Source organism: Homalodisca vitripennis, chromosome 3 (assembly GCF_021130785.1).
Source record: "Homalodisca vitripennis isolate AUS2020 chromosome 3, UT_GWSS_2.1, whole genome shotgun sequence".
Taxonomy (NCBI): domain Eukaryota; kingdom Metazoa; phylum Arthropoda; class Insecta; order Hemiptera; family Cicadellidae; genus Homalodisca; species Homalodisca vitripennis.
In genome coordinates, this window is record NC_060209.1 from 126,552,476 (window position 1) to 126,568,466 (window position 15,991).

Consider the following 15,991-nt stretch of genomic DNA (forward strand, 5'->3'; position numbering starts at 1 on the left):
AATAATACAATTATATTATACTACGAAATTTTTAGCTGCGAACACGTTATAATAAAAATCTGATATGTCAACTGGTGATTATTCAAATTAAAGGATTTTGAATTTTAACAAATATTTGGTTTTAAAAAGTTAAAAACATATCTGTTCAAACGTAAATTATAAAACAATTTAAACCTTTAGCAGCAAACAATATTATTTTTAGGTATGCGTATGAAACGTGATATAGTATTGCTCTGAATATAAAAGATAGTATGTGCCATCAAGCAGAATCTGGTTGTGTTTTAATTAATATCGCAGTATGAATGCTACAGTTTGTATAGGCCAGCCGAGCAATGCTGTACTTCTCACGTTTAACGTCTGAGACAAGCTAAATTGAACCCGGTAGGTCCTTCGTGTCATTTTTTGCTCTGTCCGTCTATGTGATAACTCTTGATACAAAGATCATAGAGGCATGGACATCCTATACTCCGAGGCCACGAGAGAAGGTTATTGATTTTAGAGTTAAAAGGTCAAAAGACACAAATTTGCATTCAGGGTTTTCAGGAGTTAGAATAGTCATGTTATGGAACCACCACTGCCAGTCCACCACACAACTTTTATGTTTTCCCACGGTTCCATATTCACTTTTTAAACATAAGTGTGAATTGATGAACTTATATGCTGATTGTAGTAGTATGATGATTTATACAGCAATGCGTACTATCTAACCTAAGATAATTGGTGGTTGTTTAATTAAATGGAGAATACTAACTACTATAACTTCGCAATACGAGACACATGAGACTGTGTCAGCGGTTTTATAATCTGAACAATATATTCTGTATGAGGTTAAAGGTGTTTACCCATTATTTAATACAAGTACGAAATTGTCATGCAGTGTATCCATAACTTTCGAACAAGTAAATAGCTACAGTTATTTCATATGCAACTTAGAACTAGGAACTAACGTTACCTTTTAAGCAATATTAAGTCACTTTCATTGTTACTCTTAGTTTTCTCTTTTGGATCGATATCTCAGGTAAATCAATATATTGAATAAAGTTAGTGTTCCAGTTATCGCAGGGTTTGATGTGGTATTTAATTTAAAATCATGCACGAATGTAAATATTTTAGAAAAAAACATGATTCAATTCTATTCAATTACAATTACCTCACATAATTGCCAAATATGTATCTAGTAAATAAACTATAGCAACAAAATTATAACAACTACATTTTGTTTATCTTCTCCAACAAGCATTAAAATAAAGCACCTTCTATGAGCTAATCAGTAATCGGAGTAGTTTTTTTAAGAATCAATAAATTTTATGAAATTTTTATTAAAGATGGCAGATTTTATTGAGAGAGATTGAATTCAAACAATTACTACCGCTATTTTTATTAGAATAGAAAACTAAGGTTCAAGAATTAGAATGTATCTTGTATTTAGTTGTATGTAGTTAGTTACGTTTTTTAAAGTAAGTTTTTATATCCTGTATTCTTTAAATGTAAAATCTTAACACTTAGGATCATGCAAGCACAAGTACAATGGCAAACTCTCTATTTTTTACAGCTGAAGAATATAATAATCCCAATCCTCAAAACGTAGAGTTCCATTCTTCTAAAAATTACGATTTATGATACTAATACCGTGAAGACATTTCAATCAAACCACAATGTTTCACCACAGAGATCATTGGTCAAATTTAATAAATTTAATTGTGGTATATCGATCATATTGAAATTAATTGGTTTATTCAATCAGAGTATCAGCACATTTACCAGCACTATAGTAATGGCTTATTTAAGTTTACAGATACATAGAGTAAACGTTTAGTTAACTTTATAATTAAAATATTAAACCAGATTCATATTGATATATTTATATAATACATACAAGCAATAAAATTTACCATGAATGAAAATAAGTTTTATATAATAGACTTTATCGTATTTTTCTCTTCTATATTTAAATTTGAGATGTATGTTCATTATTGCTGTTTTGTTTAAATCATACTAGTATAGTAGTACACTTAAAACTCTTTTTGTAACATAGTTAGGGCTTAAATCCTAAAACGTGCTTTTACTTTTGTTATTTATACTCATATTTTAACTAGCTATCAGTTATATAAAAATAAGAAAGTGTCAATAAATAATGCATGTATCAATAAATAGCCATGATTTAATGTCAAATAATAATATTGATTGACATTAATAATATTCATGTCAATTAATATTCATATAATTGATAAAATATAACATATTTAATTTTCAACTGCTCATCAAATTATATAGGCTACAGTAATTAAGTGTAATTGGCGAGTATTTTCATATCTTGTAGAGTATTATTATAATAATGAGAGGACATGACATATTGTTAGAAAATCAAACATACAGAAGAAATAAAATTCGCATGGTATGTATTGTTTAGGATGGGCGATACAAAAACATGTGACATTCATTTTGTATAGTTTGTAAATGTATGATTTAAACATTAATTGTTTACTCCTTTAAGTTTACTGTTTGATGAGGAATAAACGGCTTGAAGTATACTGTAAAGTGTGATAAATGTAACAGTGAATTGAATGTGAACCTACCAAGATTAAAAATTAATAATAAACTACATTTTGACGCGTTAATATAATCTTAATTGTATAACATGCACTATGTAGTGAAAATTAACATAACAAGGATGTTTTATTCTAGTCAATTGTTTATACAATTTCAAATTAGTATAATATGTATGAAGGGTGCATTCATAGTTCTATAGATATATTACACGAACATATTACATAATGTTATTTTTTAAATAAATAAATTACAAATAATAATAATAATAATAACGTCTTTATTCAGCAAGCGTTCTTCAAAGTAAAACTATGGTTTACAAGACAACTTTTGTCATAACTTACAGGTAATTATTACATAAAATTACAGGTAATAATAGTTATTCTAAATTATATAAAAATTATAATTATTCTAACATATAAAATTATATAAAAATCTCTTTAACATGATTTTTAAATGTACTATAACTAAGGGTCTTTAAAGCAGGGGGCAAAGCATTATATATTTTCCGGTCCCAAAGTAGCTAAAACCTTTCTTGCCAATTTCTAGGCGGACCCTAGGCAAATGAAGTAGGCTGTCCTGCCGAGTACTGCGAGAATTTATTTCATGCCTGAAAATAAGTTTTTTTCCTGAGATATTTAGGTTTGCCAGTCTGAAGAACCCTGTGGATTAGTTGGGCAGTCTGTAAGTCACAGCAATTTCCAATTGATAGTACCTTAGAGCTTAATCTAAATTCACTGATGTGATCAAATTTCTTGAGATTACAAACAAATCTCAGAGCTCTGTTTTGCAATCTAGTAAGAACCGTGACATACTCCTGAGACAAACAACGAGCAAAAGATGGAAGAGCGTAATATATAGTGGGAAAAATTATTGAGCGGACAATTTCTAGCTTAGAAGACACAGGCAGTACTTTCACACACATCTATAAAGGGTTTTCAGTTTGGTCACAACGCTGTTACATATGGATTTTACATGGTTCTCAAAATCAAGATTGGAATCCAAAGTAACTCCAAGGATTTTTAGAGAACTGTTCATAACTAAAGGTTTGCCATCCAAAGTGACTAACTGACTAATGCAACCATGTGGTTTGACAGTTCAGAGATGATCCCACCTGCAAAACAGCACATTTGTCCGAGTTTTAAGCAGAAATCCATGATCATCCGACCACGACTTTACCCTATCCAAATCTGAATTAATCTTCCCTACAGCCTCTGCTCTCTCCAAAGGATTGTAAGACAATAATAGCTGTGAGTCATCTGCATAACAATGAAGAGAGCAGAACTCCAGCTGGTCTTTTCAAGTCTGCAGTATATAGAAGAAAGAGTATTGGCCCCCAGCAACTACCTTGCGAGACAACAACATAACAGGCCAACGCAGGAGACAGCCGACCATCAACTTTTGTTCACTGGGTTCTCTCCCAATAAATACGACGAGAACCATCGGACTGAAATTTCGTCAAAATGATAGAATTTAAGCTTAGCTAATAACAAATCGAAATTAACCGAATTGAAAGCTTGCGAAAAGTCTAATCCCGTAATCAAGCTCTGAAAACCCCCTATCCTTAGCAGAAAGCAGTCATCAGTGACATTGAGAAGAGCGGAGCAGGTGCTAAACCCCTGTCTAAAACCTGATTGTGCTTCAGGCAGTAAATCCTCAGATTCCAAGTAGCTGACCATCTGCTCTGACACAACCCTCTCCAGTATTTTAGAGAGACGACCGGAAGGATCGATATTGGTCGAAACTGAGAAATCGAAGTAGGATTGTTAGTTTTTCGGAAGAGGGATCACTAAACTCTCCTTCCAGCAGGAAGGAAATTTCTTAGTAGTTAGAGACACATTGAGATTAGATGGGTGATTGCTCCAATACAAAAATGGCTAAGCCTCTGAACCATAGCGATGGATATTCCGTCCACGCCAAAAGCAGTACTTAAAATGGTGTTCATAAGCTCCCTCACCTTTTGCTCAGACACGCGCATAAAGGTGAAAGGGGAATTTACACCTGCACACATATTTTGGCTAAAGAAACTCAGTTTATCCATGCTTATGTTTCGTCCACAACCCATGGTTGAAAAATAGTCCATTCATTTCTTTAGGTGAAAATTGATGAGGTTTTTCTTCATTTGCATTCAGAATTCCACCAGCCCGCAACGTAGCCCAAAACTTCTTTGCGTTTTTTTTATGTTTAAATTATCGGCGAAATACTTCTTTTTCGCCAATCTTACAGCCACATTGAGTGCGTTACGAGCCTTACAGTATTCGAGTCTCGATTCTTGGGTTTTTAGGGAAAGATAGACATTTTTTACACCTATTCTTCTTTTGTGTAAGGTCAATCAGGTTGGAGTCCCTCCAAGGAGCTTTTTTCCTGGTTATTCTCTTTCGCACCATAGGGGCACACACGTCAAAGATTTGAATAATATTTGAAGTTAAATTATTAGTGATGTCATCTACGTCTTCCAGGGTTATTATGTCTTCCCAACAAAAACTATAGGCAATCTCAATAAACTTCTCATAAATCAAAATCTCTAAAATTGCCATATGATATGAACTTCGCCTTGGATTTCGGTTTCTCACATAACACGTCACAGTATAATCAGCTTGTGGTGTAACTTATAAACGGGGTTAAATATTAACGCCGTTAGGAATATTCAGCAACGCTGGGAAACTTTTCAATTTGTTCGTATGCATTCAATTCAGATAGAATTTGACTTTACTCCGAGAGATAGGAATGACAATACCACCCAATATTTGGTCTTGATTTGTATTTATTTTATATGGTATTTAATTTATTCTGCAGACGAGTCCAACTTCATTAAAACCTCAAATATAAACTGTGCTGTCGATATACAAGCGTACAGAGGATGGTATGGGAAGAAAAGTAAGTCCATAAATCAAGGAGGATTGATAAAATAAAGACATGATTTAATAACAACAGTTGTGCAATTTATTCCTGATACAGATAGTAACACTGTACAGATTTGTTTAGTTAACGAGAGCACAATACAGCTTATTAAAGTTTTCTTTGTAATGTTTGATGTAAGCCGTCTACAAAAATTCATTGTATTATAGAATTTTATTATATGTACACATGCATTTAGAGTTTAGTACAGATTAAAAGATTTATTTTTAGACTACCATGACTCAATAATTCGTTATTGTGAAAAAAGTATTTGTGTGAGCATGTGCGTGTGTGTGCAATATGGTCTCTGCTAGAATCCAGACAGATACATTTATCTGAAAAATGTATATAACATTTATAGTGAAATATGATTTTGGCATGAATTTCACTTTTGTTAAATTTGTATTTAGAAATTAAAGATTTTATCAACAAATATTTTAAAAAACATTATTTTTTAAATTTTGTTAATTGGGGTCGGATAGCATGTTAAGAGGGTGCAATATTTGTCATTAGCAGTGCCTTTAACAGTTTTTTTGGCTTAACTTTTTTTCTGTTTTCCTGAAGCTGTAAATATTGAAAAAAAAATATATATATGTGTATGTAAACGGGGTTATTTCAAGAATTAGATAAGCTATAAACTTGAAATTTTGCATGCAGCCTGAACCAAGCCTTTTACGAGGCACATGTTACATATACAATGTGTTATTTAATCTACTTGATACAAAAAACTGATACTTACTTGATTCTACTGGTATTAATACTTATACCGGTTTTTACGGTATTCATTAATCTTCGTAGCATAAGCTGTACTATTAATTAAAATTATATACCACCCACGTCTACTAGTGTTATCCTCATATTACATTTGTTTCATTATGAACGGTAATTTAACAGTGCATAACCATAAACTTCCTGTTTTTAAGTGACAGGCCTATATAACATTGTTCAGAATAAGAATCAGAATCAGAAATAATTTATTTCGTTAATAACATAAAGTTACATGAAATAAGTCATAGATAAAATAGTAGATAAATATAATAATAACAATTAAATAAAATCAACAATCAAATAGTCAACATAGGTTATTTCACATGTTTGTGCAATCTGACAGGAATCCTTGAACAGAATATGGGCATTTTTTCAAGCAAATTAGTTTTATCGTTTTTTAGAAAAATTTGTGAGCTGGTTATGTTTTTCAGGTGCCGAGGCAGCGCGTTATAGAGCCGTAGAGCTGAATAGTGCATGCCCCTTTCAAAAATTGTCAATCTATGGATCGGGTAGACCATATTACCCCTGTGGCGGGTATCGTACTGATGATTAAAAGTGTTCTCTACAAACAGATGTGGGTTATTTTTGAAGAAAGTCAAAACTTCAAGTATATAGATACTTGGAAGAGTGAGGAGATTCAGTTGCTGAAAAAAAGGCTTACAGTGAGCACGATTACCTGCTGCAGACATAATGCGAACAATTCTTTTTTGGAATCTAAATACCCTTAAAATTTCACTAGAAGATCCCCAGAATCCAATAGCGTATTTCAGTCTACTGTATACATAATCATAGTAAATTTGAACGATAGTTTCTTTACCAACTGCAGGCATTAAAACTCGAAAAGCAAAGGTAATTGAAGACAGCTTTGAGCATAGCGCATCTATATGTTTAGACCAGTTGAGCTTGTAATCAATGACAACACCAAGAATTGCTAAATTTCATCGTAGAAATTACAAGTATGAAGGATGCTCCACTTCCATTAAAATATGTTTTGTTTTGTATGTCTAAACTTACATACGTTACTTATTACATTTTACAAGCTAAGAGTCATTGGTACCTCATTGAAACTTTTCTAAATTTGCCTGAAAAATGCTATCTATTTAATAAAGGGTTTTGGTAATTTTTAGCACAATCCCACATCTGTGGGATCTATATTTAGCACACTTTATTTACCAGCGTTCAAAGTTTCAATAGTTTTCTCTTTGTACGTTACTGTCTCTAGTATAACAGTAGTGTTTCCTTTGTATTATAGTAAAATTTGTACTTTATCATCTTTTTCAAGGATAGATACAACAACCCTGTGTTCCTGCCTAATAGAGTGGGATTTGTGGAGTTTTGGTAAGGAATTTTTTTTAGTAAGAGACTGGCCTCGCTCCGAAATTGTTCATCCTGTTCCTTAGATAACTGTGAAACCGCCAACTTAATTCTAGTTACGAAATACAGCAATTTCACTGATTTATGGTCACGAAAATTTAAACGTCGGATAAAAGAACACTGTTAGACTTAGTACCCTAGATAACATACGTATGTTTTAAATTTTCTGTATTTTTCCGTCAACGTATTTTTGTTGTTAAGAGAGAACATTTTTGTTGATGGTGGTTATGAGCACTTCTTTCTTTAATGAGGAAATAGTTTTGCTAGCGTTATTGCTGTAAAATGGATTTTTGAGGGGGAAACCCTCAGGTATTAGATTTTCATCCCTACGTTTATGTAAAAAGTCCAGATGGTTGGATTGCTTTGTAGACTTGAGGTACTCATTTCAAGTTCTCAAGTTCTCTAATTTGTTTGCTGATTCCGGATCCGTTACGAGAATCAGTTCGCTGTTGAATTTTGTTATTGACGAAGTTAAAAGGATGATCTTTTGAAACGTCTTATATATATATATATATATATATATATATATATATATATATATAATATTTTAACAGTTTAATGATTAATAGAAATTGAAATTATTAAATATTTAAAACAATGTTTTATAATATCAAAAATTTGTCTACATAAGCATTTTAAGTCAGGTATAACTAATATTTATGTACTTTGTTGTGCATTTTGTAATTTTCAATGATAGTAAATTTGTATTATTATAATGTAGCTGTGAATCAATAAATATTCTTAAATAAAAGCGAATGTTTCAAATCATCAATGTAACGATTGTATAAACACAACCATGGTTTATATACCGAATGATGAGAAATTTAGTGCAAAATAGGCTATGGATGCTAAAAGTGGCTCATGAACTTATAGTAAATAAATAAATTGTAGCAGTAACTGGCCCGGGTCACGAAACCTAAGATTTATGTTTGAGGTAAACTATTTCTCATATGGAGTCCACGGAACCATATTTTTCCAGATACTCGTATGAATATCAATAATTCCTCAGTATGATTGCAGATTCTTTCCTTTTCCCTCATAGTACACATTACATTATTAGTAACTTCAGCGGCCTCGCTAAACAACGGCACTGACAAATTTAAGGCTCATCAACTTCCTTAAATATAGCCTAACATACTGATCCGCCATTTTTTGTTTTGTTGCAGTTGGCATGTTGTATAATATGGTCGTGCTAAACTGGTTGAAATTCCTTTTCCTGGTTTATCCTGTTCCTTATTCCCGTTATACAAGGCTACCGTACAGTAAAACTTGGATTATGTTGACAAAAGGCTTTAATCTCAGGCTAGTTGCATAAACTTTTTCCTATACATACGCCAATGTTTAACGCAACTTATTTTACTCTAACTAAAAATGAATATTATAAATAACGTTATTGCTTTTTGCAGTGGGAATGTAAACGTAAAGGCTCAGTTCCTAAGTAAATTTAAATATATCAAAGGTTTCAATATAGCCTTATCTATGCATCACGCTCATACTGCGATTTTAGCACTGTTTTACAGTGTTGCTCAACGAGTATACTAAACATTGCGTCAAGAATGTGAAAGTACAGGGCAGTGGACATTTTTACTTGGAGTATGTAAGTTTTGTTAAAAACTGTATTACATTGTTTTATTAATTTAACATAATAATGCTTTATTTTTTATTAAATTAAAAAATATTATACAATGTATATTGTACTAACATGATATTGTGCTAGTCACAACGATTTCAGCAACAGTCATTATTAGACTGATCTTGTCATATAATTTCCATATTTAATCAAAAAGCTGATTCCAATATTCAGTGCAGTGATATATTAAGGTGTACAAAACTTCGAATATTACAGTAAAATTTCCCTTAAACACCATACTTAAAGGGTATTTTTTAAATCAGTAAAAATTTTAATTTCTTTTGATTAAATAAAACATAGGTGTTTGAGTTGAAGAAATTACTTTATCCCTACGCCACCTTCTCGCTGGTACTTAAAAACGCTTTTATTATTACATTTAAAAACCAAAAAATGTCAAGCAGATTTAATGCAAACAACGTTCTATTATAGGTGCTGATAAAAGAATCGTGGCAGATTAAAAATATTGACCAATACAGTTTTTATAGCGCAGGGAGTGAATGCTGCAACTAAAAATTAACTTAATCACATTATTTTTTTGGTGTATCTCTTATAGTTTCCATGTTTTCTTCAGTGTGCACAAAATTTGGAACTCACTATACAGGGTGTACATAAAGTCCCGCACAGGTATAATATTTTTCTGAACGATAACAGATAAATCAACAAGATTTGGTATATCAACACTGAACCTAAAAATCTACTTTTTGAAGGAACTATCAGTTTTCTGTAATATCATGGGGACGTCTCGCTAAAAGTCAGAAGGAAATCTTAAATAGGAGCATAGGTCAATATGCACATCATTTAAAGGGCTTATCTAGCAGAGTTTGATGCCGCAAACCGCACTCAAAAAGATTGATTCAGTACAAAATAGCGGCTGTTCAAAGGTTTTATTAAAAAATATGTTTACTTACCAAATGTTTTCAGAGTAAATGTTCGAATTGTTCACCTCAGGTTATTTGACAGTTGGAAAGACGCACATAAAAACTACTAACAGAATTTTTGCAGGGCAACTTGAGGAATCGTCTGACATTTTTGAAGTATTCTTTGTCTCATTTCATTTAAATTTTGAGGCTTTGTTTTGTAGACGTTGTCCTTAAGGTAACCCCAAAGAAAATAGTCTAATGGAGACAGATCTGGTGAACGCGCCGGCCATTCTACAGTCCCCCCCGCCTTCCGATCCACCGTTGCCAAAAAACAGTGTTTAAATAGGCTCTTACGTCGATGCCGTAGTGTGGGGGTGCTCCGTCCTGTTGAAACCAGATATTCTGGAAATGTTCTCCAAACACGTTTCGAAGTGCTGGTTTAATTTCATTATCCAGCAAACGTTGTATGGTATTGCATTTAAATTTCCTTCAATAAAGAAAGAAGACCTACCAACTGGGTACCTATCACACCAAGTTCAGATATTTACCTTTAGTGGATACTGCGTATGTGCCTCCCGCATCCAGTGAGGATTTTTGCTACTCCAGTAACGGCAATTGCGCCTGTTTACGCTTCAATTTAGCATAAATGAACACTCGTCTGAAAACACAATATTGTTTACATCATTTTCGTTGCGATCTATTTTGGCCATCATAATTTCACAAAATTCTATACGTCGATCGAAATCATCTTCGTTGAGTTCGTGCACCAAATAAACTTTATAAGGCTTAACATTAGACCCTTTCAGAATTTTTTTTTAACAGACGTAACAGAGATGTCATGAGTTTGTGCTGCTGAGCGTAGGGACTCTTGCGGGTTATCAATAAATGACTGCAATACATCTAAAGAGTCAGTTGTCTTCGGTTGTCGCAGTAGCGTGTCTTCCTCAACTATGACGATCGGAAACACTTCGTTATGATTCGGAAAGTAGTCGTTAATAAATGGCATGCTTCCTCGTGTGATCGTCTGTTGTTTCCCCAACAAACCATCATAAGAAGTGTTTATAAGTTCACGTTCGTCAAGCGACATAGTGTAGTTAAAGAACTACAAGCAAGGCGACAAACTCTTTTGTACTAAAGCGCTCTGATACAAAGGTTGGACAGCACTACTAAAACAAGAAAACTAGAATAGCCTACTATGAATAGACTGGCTAATAGGAAAGTCCAAACTGCGACCCAAAGATAAGAGTTTCTAATTGTTACTGTTATCAGTTTTTCTCCCCGTTATCAATATATTAGGACCAAATTTGTAACCCTTGAGGATAACTAACGTCATAATTCACTTCTGTACCACTGTCAAGCATAATGTAGTATTTAACTGCAGTATTGGTTTTGGTTGCAGTTTTGCTTTACTTGGGTTATGGCTACTAACAAAATGTAACCAAGTAAAACCTTTGAACGGCCGCCATTTTGTACTGGATCAATCTTTTTGAGTGCGGTTTGCGGCATTAAACTCTGCTAGATAAGCCCTTTAAAATGATGTGCATATTGACCTATGCTCTATTTTAAGAACTCTCCTTGCGGGACGTCCCCGTGATATTATAGAAAACTGATAATTCCTTCAAAAAAGTAGATTTTTAGGTTTAGTGTTGATGTACCAAATCTTGTTAATTTGTCTGTTATCGTTGAGAAAATATTATAGCTGTGCAGGACTTTATGTACACCCTGTATATGGAGAGTCACTCAAATTCATGATGTCAGTGGAAATTAAGTTTTACTTAAGCTCGGGGTTATATGAAGCAGAGAGTAAAGTTAATTAGACCCACGTTTAACAGAATGTTTAGTTAGGTAACAATAGGTAACGTTTTCCAAACAATAGATTTACCAGAGGTTTGATTTTACAATTTAAAATTTGTTTACACTGTCTGCAATATAAACTAGTACAAAGGCAAAAAGGGATATGAATAGAAGAAGAAAGGAGTGATAATATGATTGAAAGTACTGTAAAATTGACAACTGTTTAATTCATCCGACACCTGCATACATAGGCAGCCGAATAATTATTTGATTGTCATAATCTTGTAGTGCCCCAATAATCTTGATAGTTTTTTTATTCATTCCACATGCCTAATATATGCACCAATCTACGATTGAATAAATTTAGAACATCGCATAATCAAGCGTTAATGATTTTCAAATTTGTATTAGTGGTTTTATTCACTTGATAAGAAGTTATGAAAACCCCACAAAACTTAGTCATAATGTAACCTTTGTAGCCGAGTGACATACGAGTAGTATTCGGCATAGTGACAACGGTAAAGTTTTCGAGATGGGTTAGCAGGTATTATATCTCAGTCATTGTTACCTTAGAAGAAGAAGAGAGTAGCTCTCTTTTTGTCAAGACGAACAGGGAATAGTACTCCCTCGTGTTTTGGCCAATCAATAGCCTTAAAGGTAGTCTCATCCACTCCATCGACGTTATTCCGTAGTAAATACCAAATATTTTACTTAAAATTCGACATTTTCTGGTGGTTCACTGGCGCTCCTGGACATCCATAGAGTTGCCAAGATATAAATGACACATTACATGCACCGTGTGTAATTTTACTACAAGCTATAAACAAGACAGAAATAAACTCTCCTAGGGGTAAAATATGTGGCCCATGAAGATCGATTTACTCATTGTCCATGGTGCTTAGCATGAAGTACTAAAGGTTTGCTCTCTTGCAGTTCAGAGGTGTATTTTAGTCCACCCTCGACTGCTAGCTCATAGTCGTGATATCCTAAATATGAAATTATGGTCTCCAAGACGATTAATATACCGCTCCAAGTACGGTGTACTACGATCAGACTATGTTATTCGTCTTGATATTATACTCCAGAGTTAGTCTCAAACTAAATGCTAATAATCATGATACTCAGTCTTTATTGCAGTACGAGATTTTAATGCAGGAATTCCTCTTAGTATCTGACAATACATAACGTCTTTTAAAAACAGTATTGTAACAGATAAATCGTCTATCGATCTATTTTATAAATACAAAAACTTATTATTTTGATACAAACGAGTAAATTAATACATGCTATATGACAATAAAATGAAAGAAATTACACTAGATTTAATTTTATGTTAATATAGTTATAACACCTAAGAGGGAAATAGAGTCCCATACACGAAGCCTATTTAGGAATTCAATCACGTATAATAGAGAACACAAATAAACATTTATCCTTTTACGGTAGCAGAATTAATAGAAGAAAATAAACAAACCTCATTAACTTAGGAACAAAAGGTATTACTTAAAACCAAGCTACAACTACATTATTTATACATTACGTATACTACGTACATCAATACAGTATATAGACAAGTATCAGAGTTTTTGTTCATCTAAACTAATTTGTATATAATTATTATAAGATAAAATTTTACTTATTTTGTTTTTAGAAATCATCGGTGCTAAATATACAGCACGCAAATATAAAATAAAAGCAATTCCCCTTGATAGATATTTTAGAAAGTTCACCTACTCCTTCTCTGCCCAGATTGAACAAAAATGTTTTACATTAATAAGGAATTTTTCAATTTGTTTGATATTTTTAATATTTAGCAGATATTTTTGGCTAATTAGGCACTATGTAATTAATTATTTTTGTGTAAAAAGTTACCTTTTGTTTATGAAATAAAAAAATACTGTCTCACAAGTATCAGATAAAGCCGCAGGCAGTCTCTTACTGCCTTATGGTTTGATAAGACAACGTTTAATACTTAAAAGATATTTGATATTCTCGCTGGATAGTGAAATATAGTCTTTTCCCTGGCATATATCAAGAAGCATTTTATTCGAAAGTGTTTTTTAGTTGAAAGTTGAAATATTTTATAGAAAATTATTGAGTACCATTTTATAATTTGACATAAAAATATCAGACAAGAATTACGTAATGTTTAAAAAATTGCCCATTAACATTACATAGAAACTCTACAGCGATTGTTTTAGAATATCATTATTATCTTAGAGAATGTAAATCAATATAAATTATTAGTACTTACTACTGAAATATGTGTTGCTCTGAATAGTTAAGAAATACGTAAATGTACTTTCAATGAGCTGATAGAAGGAGATAAATTTAAGCAGAAGTTGCCTTCCTTTTCCATATATTTTGTGCTATCCTTCATTGATGACACTGTATATCGATCTAGGTTTTATTTATCACATAACTGAACAAGGCGTGGAATAACCAAAGTAGAAAAATAGACGTAAGGTTATGTTTAGGAGACCAAAGTGGCGATTTCGAATTAAATAATGGATCATCTTGTCTTTGATGATAGCTATATGTTAGAGGTATTAGAATTTGTATTCTGAACTCCAATATTGATTGTTAATTAAGCCACTAAATGTGACTATGCTACAAATTTATATAAAAAATTTACAGATTATTAATTTTACTGCGTTGATAAAATTTGTCTTGGCCTGCTTAAGAGTAACTTTTAACAAAGAGAATTAAACTTCTTAGGAAGAATATTCATGTATATAGTATACAAAAAAATACGCACGGTGCCGCCTCTGTTGCTATTAGACTATCCACCAAATAACAACTGAACATCTAAAACATACCGCGGACTTCGAGTCAGCATGGGAGACTCCGAGATCGCTACACAGTGGACAGTTTCCTTGCCCGGAGAGTAACTTGCATAGGACTTCTGTTTAACATTTTAAATTGTAATATATAAGAATTATATGTAAATTTGTGATGAATTTCAACCCTATAGGTTAACTGATTTGAAAACTAGTTTGTATACAGACAAACAACACAAAGACAGACATCCGCTTTAGTCATGAACTGGTGACTCCACAAAGTTAATAAAATAATACATATTTTGAAAAAAAAATTGTTTAATATAAGTTTATAATATGTATTAATACATATGCTAGTATACTTTTCTAAGATTGTTAAAATTTAGTCATAGAAAACAAATATTTTGGAATATTAAATTTGGCTTATAAATTCACAGTTGGAAACAATCAATACATAAGTCAAGCATCTATTGATTTTCAGATGACAGAAAGGAACAATCCTCTGTTATACAGTTACCATCCAAAGTACACTAAGTACGCGTATAAGTATTTATTATATATAGTTTTTTATTATAAATCAATATATAATATATATCTATAAAACATATCAAATAACTTTTACATAACTTGTCATAGCAAGCTAAACGGTAAAGGGATTGTTAAAAAAAGAATGTTTCATTGATTAGCGTTATTGATGTATGGATGTATGGTATAGAGAAAATGTAAATTAACTCACATTATTTTTATTAAATAAATATTACATTTTAATTTAAATATTAAATTCTTTGTACTGGAAAAAAGTACTGTAATATTTATATAATCATTTCAAAGTAATAAAAAGTAACATATTAAGTATTAAGTAACTTATTAAAAATAACATTGATGAATAAATCAAGAACAATTTAAAAAACATGTCACCGTAAATAGCTTGAAACCTTTAACTGAATGTCAAAGTAATATAGAGGGTTTTACTGTTAATTTGAAATACGGTGAAGGTTTAACAATTCTTTAAATACATTTGAATTAGTCAGCGTTAAAAAGAAAAAACAATCTGCAGTATTTAAATTTTATTTATATTTTCTTAGTAGTAAAGATATATATATATATATATATAAAATGGACTTCAACCATACCAAATTATTGTCATTTCTGTAGCATGCATTCGCAATATGATAAATATATTTAGAATATACAATGTATGTTTAGAAAAGTAATATCCACTCACTTGATAGAAGTAAAATGGCTTGTAGAAATGCTGGAGAAATATTGTTACAAAACGTGAATACCTTGGCAAGTAGGTCAAGTTGTCAAGCTATGAGTTATAGGAATTGAATTTAATA